The sequence below is a fragment of the Pinus tabuliformis genome, chromosome J, assembly GCF_031772625.1.
Source record: "Pinus tabuliformis cultivar Carrire ecotype Pingquan chromosome J, CPIR1, whole genome shotgun sequence".
NCBI lineage: Eukaryota > Viridiplantae > Streptophyta > Pinopsida > Pinales > Pinaceae > Pinus > Pinus tabuliformis.
In genome coordinates, this window is record NC_142295.1 from 1,361,815,597 (window position 1) to 1,361,827,391 (window position 11,795).

An 11,795-nucleotide genomic window follows, 5' to 3' on the forward strand; every position below is an offset into this window, starting at 1 on the left:
ATCACAGTGGAGCCACTATTGTGCGCTGAGCGACAAAATCACCAGTCAAGTAGTGGATCTGCGGAGCGACTATGATCAGAAAGACAAGAGGGTGACAGAATATTTGACTTGGCAAGATGATGAGGAAGGGAAAAGAGCAGGTGCACCCAAGATTAACGAAAATCATAAAGAGTTGCTCTTTAATAAATGGGACGATCAAATCACAAGGGCGGAGCAGGCAGCAGAGACAGCAGCGACACAGGCAAGCACTCTTATCGACTGTGTAAATGAGAATTTACACAGGGCAAATTTAATTGCAGAGACCACCCCGGGGTACCTACCAAACAAGTTGCAACTGGAAACAGAATGGAGGCATAAAGCACAGGCAAAAGGGAAGGCAATCCAAGCATTGGCCAGACTGAATTGGGAATGTTATTGGACGTATTTGGTTAAACCACACAGCCAATGGATGATGGTGAAATGCATTACAAACGCAGCCGAGAAGGTAGCGCCAACTCTCATAGATGCCGTTTTCGCAGCCCAGCTCCGCGCAGAAATCAGCCAGCCGACTCTTCTCAAGCCTATGCTAGACACTTGCAACTTCAAAGACCAAGTTCACAAGTGATTTCATTTAGAATGTTGTTTTTTTTCTTTTAACTAAATTAGAAAAAGGACGGTCATTTGAAAACCGTATCCTAAAATTTTGTAATGATACTATTATTAGAATTAGGAAGTAGTATTTTAACCCTTCTCATTGCATTGGAGAAGGGTCCAGAAATTTGTCAAAAACTTGTCCTCAGAACATGCACTTCTGCACCCTCAGAGGAGGTTTTGATGAATGGAAGGATCGAGATTTATTTATGTTTGCATTTTAATGTCTGCTACTGATGTTGCACTTCTGTACTCTTGGTAGATGTTAGAAGTAAGTAGAGATGAATCGTTATTGCTTGAAGTTTGTGAGTGAAAATCAGTCATAAATGGTACTTTTATCTCTTGACGAATTTCTGCTTATATTCTTAAAGTGATATGCAGTTTTAGTTGTTTATATGTTAATGTATGGATGTTTGGGTTACCATTTGGCACTTCTGTACGGTGGAATCATTTGTTTGTGCTTGACATATGAATGACTTATTATGCGATATGCTGTTCACAACTGTTTTGCCTAACTTTTTATGCAGAATGGTTCATCTTAATTGATTTATATTCTTATAATAGCTGAATGATCTTTATTACCAGTTATTGTTCGAAATCTTTTTAGATCGCATGATAGAAGAGTTATATCCTGGGTTAGCGTAGATTAGATGTGCTGTTTTCATTAGATTATAATAACATAGATTTAGTTTATAAGTTAGATTTGAGTTAGCTCTAAAGTACTTCCAGAATCAACATAATCAAACTCTACACACACACACCCTTTAGATTGGGAAGCTGGTCCCGTTATCCCCAGTCGGACCCGCTACACCCGCTACACCAAACGGGCAAGGAGCCGCCAACCAGGTTCCGGACCGGGTGGGTATCCCCCTTGTTGTTGACCCGATTTCGGGGCCCTCAACAGCAGGTAAGGTTTAAGGTTTTTTATCTGCCATTTAGCTTGGTTTAGCACAATTAGTTCATTCTTGCATGTTTTGATTCTTCTGCCTAATCTGATGTAATCCCTTCTATTTTGGTGTAAGGTGAGGGTTTCGGGACAGAAGCTTGCCTGGGATATACGGCAAAAGATTCTCTTTCAGCTTCAAAGATCGTAACCACCCTCGGGTACTCTGACTTTCTCCAAATCTTTCTTAGGTTAGGGTTTTCTGACCAGGTGGTTAAGTCTATAAGACTGTGTTTAGATGTTTAATTGGGAGCTTTGAGCTGCTGGAGCTGAGGTTCCATAGATTAGGTTTTTTTGTGTTTGCTCAGAATCATGTATAAGGCTTAAGATAGCCCAACGACTTCGGCCGAATATGGGAGGTTTTGGAACTCTGCCTAGGTCGACTACGGGTTTTAGTAAATTACTTATATTCTGGATATTTATTTTTTTGAATGGAATTGTTATCGATGAGGTATTTGATGGTGAGGGTTTATACATTCAAAATGCAAGATCAGTTTGCCTTTTCCATGTTTATTTAATACTGAGTTTTGGAACACTGTGAGTTCTCTTTTCTAGTTTACACAGAATATTAATGTTTACTAGCACTCCATATAGGTCTTTAATGTGACTATATGTTTATATTCCAATCGGTTTGCATTGTTTCAGTCATGATTTAATAAATTCTTGCTACTTGTCAGGAAGAAAGAGAAAGGAGAACAAACTCCTTGACAGACCCTTTAGAAGTTATGATTGCTAGAGTTCTATTTTTGTTATCTGCCTAGTATTGTAACTCTTTAATTAGTTATTAATTTAGTATTTTTCTCTATTTTGTAGCCGCGAGGCTTTACTTAATTGGCTAGCATATGTGCTATGTGTCGATTGGTCAACAACATATTTGTCCTCTTTTGGTTTGAGGGAAATCCTTTTGGTTGAGAGACTAATTTATCTTCTTTTACTGATTAAATAAAAGACAAACAGGGGTTCTAAGTGATATTGTGATAACAATGTCTATGGAAATCTCATCTTTCTAAATTTTGCTTCAAAGTACAAACATCTGGTCATTTTCCAATTTTACTTTATATTTTAGGAATTTTATTATTTCCCAAATGTACTTCTAATTCTAAGTTTTGTGATATTATTATTCACAACCCTTTGATAGTTCTTTTTTGTAGATATAAAGAGGGTACTCCTCTAGTTTATCTATTATTTCTCTACTTTTACTCTTCGATGAAATATGTCAGAAATTAAACAAAATAATAAGATAATTATACTATATGTTAAGAAATAAGCAACCCTGTCATTACTTTTCATCAATCATTCACATATATTATTTCTTAACACAGTCTATCAGTCATGCAGACATTTCGAGAATAACAAAAATTCTCACTTATTTGTTCACGTTGTTCAAGACTGAATCTAAAACAAGAATTGCACTTTGATTTCCTCCCTACCACGAGATTACTTATTTCAGTAAATCGCCCTCCCGTGCTACTCCTGACTTCAGGAGATTTTTCTCTTCTCAGAGACACTAATGTTTTCTGGCTATCTAGTCCTTACCAGACATAGCCTTCATAGGATGTCTGACCCATTAGCACAGTCTCATTTTCCTCTCTTGATCTTAAATACCCCTATCCTCTTGATCCTTTCAGTAAAATGCTCTAGGATTTAGTTTTGGAACAAATAACTATCTCCATAACTAATTATTTGGTAAAACAATATTTACTCATAACTGCAAAATTTATCCTTTCATAACTAAATTCGAAAAATAGTTTGTAATTTAAAAATAGTAACAATCTATTCTAGTTGCAGTAAAAATAAATAAATATTTACATCAATGGGGAATTTTACATCTTCCTCCCCTAATATGGAACATCGTTGTGATGTTCTCTCCATGCAAATAGACCCGGAAAGTTTTCTCTCATGAGCTGTTCATCTTCCTAGGTGGCCTCTTCTGGCCCATAGTGTTATTGCACTTTAAGCTGGGTGATAACTCATTTCCACAACGTTACTTCTCTCCTTTTTAGTATAACCAGTGGTTCGACCAAGAACTTGCCTTCCAATTCGACCTGAACATAACAACAGGAGGTGTTAAGTCATTAACTAGTTATCCAACACATTTGTAACAAAATATCTATATGTACACCTTACCTGTATATCTTGCCATTTGATTATGTGGTTAGCGTCATACAAATATTTCTTAGGTAGATAAACATGAAAGACATTGTGTGCTTGATTGTGATTACGTAGGGAAAGTTGGAAAGCCACCTATCTGATTCGAGCCAGGCTTTGAAATGTCCCACAATATCAGGGTGCTAGTTTAGCATACCCTGCCCATTGTTAGGTGCTTTTCTTGGCTTCCACTCAAATGTAGACATGGTCTCCTACTTGGAATTCTTGAAAACTCCTCTTCCAATGGGAAATGTTCTTTTGTCGGTCCTAAGTAGCTTTTAAATTAATCCACACCGTTTTCACCATTCCCTCCATCTCTTTTAACATATCTAGTCCTAGTAACAACTTATCCTTTGGTCTGCTCCAACTTAAAGGTGTCCTACACTTGTGTCCATATAAAACTTCAAAGGGACTCATCTGAAGGGATGCATGGTACCTGTTGTTATATGCAAACTCCACCAGTTGTAAATAATTTTCCCATTTAGTGGGATCCTACAATTACATACATTCGCAGCATGTCTTCAACAACCTGATTCACTCAGTCAGTCTACCCATTTGTTTGTTGATGGTAAGATGTACTGAAGTGCAATTGTGTGTCCAATCCTTTAGAAAGAGCTTTCCAGAAGGCTGATGTAAAGTTTACATCTCGGTCGAAAATAATCATCTTAGGGATGTCGTGAAGTTTAAAAATGTTTTACATAAAAATTTAGCGATTTGGACTGCTCTATAAGTTGATTGAACATGTATGAAATGAGCAGATTTGCTCAATTTGTCCACCACCACCATCATGGAGAAATTTTTCTTCCTTGATTTAGGCATATCGGTAATGAAATCAATAGATATTGTTTCGCATTTCCATTCTAGGATAGGCAGAGGGTGAAGTAACCGTATTGGATGTTAGTGCTCAGCCTTCACTCACTGGCATTCCAAGCATTTGGCTAAATATTCTGCCACTTCCCTTTTCATACCAGACCAGAAAAATTCCTCCCGCAGTGCAAAAATCATTTTCTGATACCTGGGATGGCCTGCATAAGGGATCTTATGGTATTCATCAAAAATGAGATTTTTAAGATGTTGTTGGTTAGGCACATATATCCTCTTGCTATAAATCAATAAATTTTCTACATTTATTTCATATCCCAATTGTTGTTCATGGCTGTTAAACAATTTACCTTCTAGCTTAAAGCATCTACCACCCAGTTTTCCTTTCCTTTTAAATGTTTAATTTCAAAATCAAATTCACTCATAAAATCTTCCCAACGAGTTTGCCTGAAATTAAAAGTTGGTTGTTTGAAGCAATTAGTCAAATTATGGTCGTCTGTCATTAACAGAAATGTTTTACCTAATAGGTAATGCCGCCACATTTTTAAGGCATGAATAACTCTGTTAGTTCTAAATCATATGCTGAGTACTTTTGTTCATATTTTTTAAGCTTCCTAGATTCATAGGCAACCACTCAACCCTCTTGCATTAATATGGCACCCACACCTTCCTTACTGGCATCAGTACACACCACATAATCCTTGTTGGGATCAACAATGCTCAGAATAGGTGTTGTGGTAAGAAGATGCTTGAGCTGACCAAAGCTCCTTTGACAGTCGGGGGTGCATTTGAAAGCCTTGCCTTTCTTTTGTAGGGAGGTGATAGGATATGCTACGTGGGAGAAACCCCCCACAAATCTATGATGGTAACTTGCTAAGCCCATAACTGATCTTATGTCGGCCACATCCTTTGATATTGGCCATTTCGTAATGGTCCTTATCTTTTCTAGATCTATGAAAATTCTATCCTTGGTGATGACATGTCCCAAGTATTGGATTTTCTCCTTAAAGAAGTCACATTTACTGTATTTGGCATACAATTGGTGTTCTCGTAGGACTTGCAAAACCACACGGAGATGTTCCTTATGTTCTTCAACATTCCAAGAATAGATTAGTATGTCATCAGTAAATATTAATACAAATTTATCTAAGAACTGATGAAATATGATGTTCAGGATACATATGAAAGTTGTTGGGGCATTAGTTAGCCCAAATGGTAATACCACGAACTCATAATGCCCATAACGTGTTCTAAAAGCAGTTTTTGCAATATCTCCTTCCGTAATCCTGATTTGATGATACCTAGAGTGGAGATTAATATTTGAAAATATGGTTCCACCTTTCACGTGGTCAAAGAGCTCATCTATTCGGGGGAGGGGGCATTTGTTTTTAATGGTTAGTTTGTTCAGCTGATGGTAATCCATGCACATCCACAGGGTTCCATCTTTCTTTTTAACAAACAACATCGAAGCTCCCCAAGGAGATACATTGGGATAAATATACTTCTTATCAAGCAACTCTTGGAGTTGCATTTTCAGTTTAGTTAGCTCGGGTATGCTCATTCGGTAAGGTGCCTGGGAAATTGGAGCAGTGCTTGGAATTAGCTGAATAGTAAAATCTGTCTCTTTTTGGGTGTAGGCCCGATATTTCTTTAGGAAATACATCTGGAAATTTTTTTATTACAGGTATGTTTTCTAGTGATACAGATTTATCTTTAGAGTCCGCATACGCTACTTGTATAGCATATATTTGACAATCTTTTTTAATACATTTGGCTAATTGGGAGGTTGTTATTGGCCTTAAATGCAGAGGTTTCTAAACACCTTGAATTTCCTAGCTCTCACCTACTTCATCTCAGTAACTAATATTTTTTGTCTTAAATTTTACCAAGGAGTAGTTCTTTTCTAACCAGTCCATACCTATCAAAATGTCATATGACCCTAGGGCTAACACATTTAAATCAGCTATGATAGGTTTACCATTTAATTTCAAGGGGCAGCTATTTACTTTAGACAAAACTCTTCCTTTTTCTTCTATGGCTAGCTGTACTAACCATGGGTTTTAAAATTTAAAAACTTGTAATTTACATCGTTCCACTACCCTGGGGCTAACGAAACTTAATGTATCTCTAGGATCTATTAAAGTGGAGAAGGCCTGGTCAAAAATAGTACCTTCAAATTCAACCATAGTTGGCTGAAACTCCGCTTGATGATCCTCAAGGGTTGTGTTGATCTTAGGGATGCTTCTAGCCACTTCTCCCATAGTGGAAGTCTCCTAAATTTGTGAGATCTGGTCTGCTCCCCTTTGTTGAGGGAAGTTTTGGACATAATGCGGGCCTCTGCATCCCCAACACTGTACAAGTGCTCTATTAATTAATTCTGCTTCATTTTTGCCAGTTTGTTAATTGTTCCTAGCTTCTCCTGGTATCCTAAATTTGGGCTTATTCACATGCCGATTACCTTGACCTTTATATAATCCCTTGTTGCTGGTGCTCTTCTTTCCCTTATGGCTAGGAATAAATTTATTTCCCTTCTTATCTGCCCACCTTTTATTTGTATCTCCCTTTGGTTTATTTTGCTAATAACATATTCATGCTTTTCGAATGACTTCATCCATGGTTTTTGGATTGTCGAATTCTAGTCGTTCCTTCATGAACAATGGAAGACTACTGACAAACCATTGTACTTTGGCTTTTTCTTCATGAATATAAGGGACATATCGCAATAATGATGTAAATTTTGTTATAAATTCATCCATGGTCAATTGGCCCAAGTGGAGATCATGGAATTCTTTTGCTTTCTCATCATAGAATCTCTCGATCAAATACTTTTCCTTGAAGAATTTTTGGAAGTTATGCTAGGTTATATTTTGCTCATTAACCCCATGGACTATTTTTACTTCCTCCCACCATAACGTAGCCTTCCCTTGAAGATGGAAAATGGACAATTTGGCTTCACAGTTGTAATCATATTCATACAGCTAGAAATACTTGTTCATATTAATTAACCATGCTTCTGTAGCCTCTTCTTGTTCCCTGTCAAAGAGAGGAGGCTTGATTTTGTGAAACTCTCCTTGGAGTCCAATTTTTTGTTTCTTCTTTGTCTTGTGGTCAGACACGTTTCCTGATTCTTCCTCCTTGTTTTCTTCTCCTGTTTTTGTTTCCATATTTTTAGTTTGGAATTCTTGTTCCCCTATCATGTGGTTGTGCTTTGGACTGGGGAACACTGCGAGTTTTATTTTCTGATTTACACAGAATATTAATGTTTACTAGCGCTCCATACATGTCTTTAATGTGACTCTATGTTAATATTCTGAGTTTATATTCCAATCGTTTAGCACTGTTTCAGTCATGATTTAATAAATTCTTGCTACTTGTCGAGGAGAAAGAGAAAGGAAAACGAACTCCTTGACAGACCCTTTAGAAGTTTGAATTGCTAGGGTTCTATTTTTGTTATGTGGCTAGTACTGTAACTCTTTAATTATTTATGAATTTAGTGTTTTTATCTGTTTTGTAACCACGAGTCTTTACTTAATTAGCTAGCAGATCTACTATGTGTTCATTTGTTTATAATATATGTAAACAATTTGGATACCATAATAGGTAATCAATGAGAATCAAGTTGGTCGAAAACATATTTGTCCTCTTTTGGTTTGAGGGAAATCCTTTCAGATGAGAGACTACTTTATCTTCTTTTATTGACTAAATAAAAGAAAAACATCGGTTCTAAGTGATATTGTGATAACAATGTTTGCAAAAATCTTGTCTTTCTGAATTTTGCTTCAAAATATAGACATCTGCTCATTTTCCAATTTTACTTTATGTTTCAAGAATTTTGTTATTTCCCAAATGTACTTCTACTTCTAAGTTTTGTAATATTATTACTGACAACCCTTTGATAGTTCTTTTCCGTAAGTATAAAGAGGGTACTTCTCTACTTTATCTATTATTACTCTACTTTTACTCTTCGATGAAATATGTCAGAAATTAAACAAAATAATAAGATAATTATATCATAAGTTAACAAACAAGCAACCTTGTCATTACTTTTCATCAATGATTCATAAATATTATTTCTTAACATAGTCTATCGGCCACGCAGACATTTCGAGGATAACATAAATTCTTACTTATCTATTCACGTTGTTCAGGACTAAATCTAAAACAAGATTTTCACTTTAATTTCCTCCCTGCCGCAAGATTACCTGATTTGATAAATCGCCCCCATGCTACTCCTGACTTTAGGAGCTTTCTCTCTCCTCAGAGACTTTAATGTTTTCTGGCTATCTAGTCCTTACCAGACATAGCCTTCATAGAATGTCTGACCCATCAACATAGTCTCCTTTTCGTCTCCTGATCTTAGATATCCCTATCCTCTTGATCCTTTCAGTAAAATACTCTAGGATTTAGTTTTGGAACAAATAACTGTCTCCATAACTAATTACTTGGTAGAACATATTTACTCATAACTGTAAAATTTGTCTTTTCATAACTAAATTCCAAAAATAGTTTGTAATTTAAAAATAATAACACTCTATTATGGTTGCAGTAATTATAAATAAATATTTACATCAATGGGGGATATTACATCTCCCCCTCAGTCCCCCCCCAAAAAAAAATGGAACATCGTCCTAATGTTCTCTCCCTGCAAATAGACCTAGAAAGTTTTCTCTCATGACCTGTTCATCTTCCCAGGTGGTCTCTTTTGGCCCATAGTGTTGCCACTGCACTCTAACCTGGGTGATAACTCCTTTACGCAATGTTACTTCTCTCTGATCTAGTATAATGAGTGGTTCGACCAAGAACTCACCTTCTGGTTCGACTTGAACATAACAACAAGAGGTGTTAAGTCATTAACTAGTTATCCAACACATTTGTAACAAAATATCTATATGTACACCTTACCTGTATATCTTGCCATTTGATTATGTGGTTAGCGTCATACACATATTTCTTAAGTAGAGAAACATGAAAGATATTATGTACATGAATGTGACTAGGTAGGGAAAGTTGGTAAGCCACCGATCTGATTTGAACCAGGATTAGAAATGGCCTACAATATCGGGTTGCTAGTTTAGCACACCCTGCCCATTTTAAGGTACTTTTCTTGGCTTGCACTCGAATGTAGACATGATCTCCTACTTTGAATTATCAAAAAATCCTCTTCCAGTCGGAAAAGTTCTTTTGCCGGTCCCAACCAACTTTTAAATTAATCTGCACCTTTTTCACCATTCCCTCCATCTCTTCTAACATATTTGGCCCTAGTAACAATTTATCCTCTGGTCCACTCTAGCTTAAAGGTGTCTTGCACTTGCGTCCATATAAAACTTCAAAGGGACTCATCTGAAGGGATGCATTGTACCCGTTGTTATATGCAAAATCCACCAGGTGTAAATAATCTTCCCATTTTTGGTCCGCTCCAACTTAAAGGTGTCTTGCACTTGCATCCATATAAAACTTCAAAGGGACTCATCTAAAGGGATGCATTGTACCTGTTGTTATATGCAAAATCCACCATGTGTAAATAATCTTCCCATTTAGTGGGTTGTCGCATTACATACGTTCGCAGCATGTCATCAACCACCTAATTCACTGTCTTCGTCTACCCATTTGTTTGGGGATGGTAAGTTGTACTGAAGTGTAGTTGTGTGCCCAATTGTTGAAAGAGAGCTTTCCAGAAGGCTGTTGTAATTTTTACATCTCGGTCGGAAATAATCATCTTATGGATGACGTGTAGTTTAAAAATGTTCTGCATAAAAATATTAGTGATTTGGACTGCTCTATAATTTTATTGAACATGTATGAAATGTTTAGATTTGCTCAATTTGTCTACCACCGCCATGATGGAGTCACCTTGCTTCCTTGATTTAGGCAGCTCGGTAATGAAATCAATAGATATTGTTTCCCATTTCCATTCTAGGATAGGCAGATGGTGAAGTAACCCTGCTGGATGTTGGTGCTCAGCCTTCACTTGCTGGCATTCTGATAATTTGCCTAAATATTTTTCCATTTCCTTTTTCATATCAGGCCAGAAAAATTCCGTCCGTAGGGTAGAAATATTTTTCTGATACTCGGGATGGCCTGCATAAGGGATCTTATGTTATTCATCAGAAATGCGATTTTCAAGATGTTTTTGGTTAGGCACATATATTCTCTTCCTATAAATCAATAAATTTTCTGCACTTATTTCATATCCCAATTGTTGTTCATGGCTGTTAGGAATTTTTGCTTGTTGCCATAAATGTTTATATGTTGCATCTTGCATGGTTGATTCTTGAATCTGCTCAAAAAAGGTAGTGTGTGACTCACTTAAAGAAATTTCATATAAACAATTTACCTTCTATCTTAAAGCATCTGCTGCTCGGTTTTCCTTTCCTTTTAAATGTTTAATTTCGAAATCGAATTCACTCAGAAAATCTACCCAATGAGCTTGCATGACATTCAAAGTTGCTTGTTTGAAGTAATTAGTCAAACTATGGTGGTCAGTCATAAACATAATTTTTTTAGCTAATAGGTAATTCTGCCACATTTTTAAGGCATGAATGACCGCAGTTAGTTCTAAATCATACGCTGAGTACTTTTGTTCATATTCTTTAAGCTTGCTAGATTCGTAGGCAACCACTCAGCCCGTTTGAATTAATATGCCACCCACACCTTCCTTCTTGGCATATGTACACACCACATAATCCTTGTTGGGATCAGCAATGCTCAGAATAGGTGATGTGGTAAGAAGATTCTTGAGCTGATCAAAGCTCCTTTAACAGTCAAGGGTCCATTTGAAAGCCTTGCCTTTCTTTTGTAGGGATGTGATAGGATATGCTACGCGGGAGAAACCCTCCACAAATCTCTGATAGTGGCCTTCTAAGCCCATAAATGATCTTACGTCAGCCACATCCTTTGATATTGGCCATTCCGTAATGGTCCTTATCTTTCCTAGATCTATGAAAATTCCATCCTTGGTGATGAAATGTCCCAAGTATTGCATTTGCTTCTTAAAGAAGTCACATTTACTATATTTGGCGTGTAATTGGTGTTCTCGTAGGACTTGCAGAACCACACGAAGATGTTCCTTATGTTCTTCCACATTCCGAGAATAGATTAGTATGCCATCAATGAAGATTAATACAAATTTATCTAAGAATTAATGAAATATGTTTTTCATGAGACACATGAAAGTTGTTGGCACATCAGTTTGTCCAAATGGTAATACCACGAACTCATAATGCCCATAATGCGTTCTGAAAGCAGTTTTTGC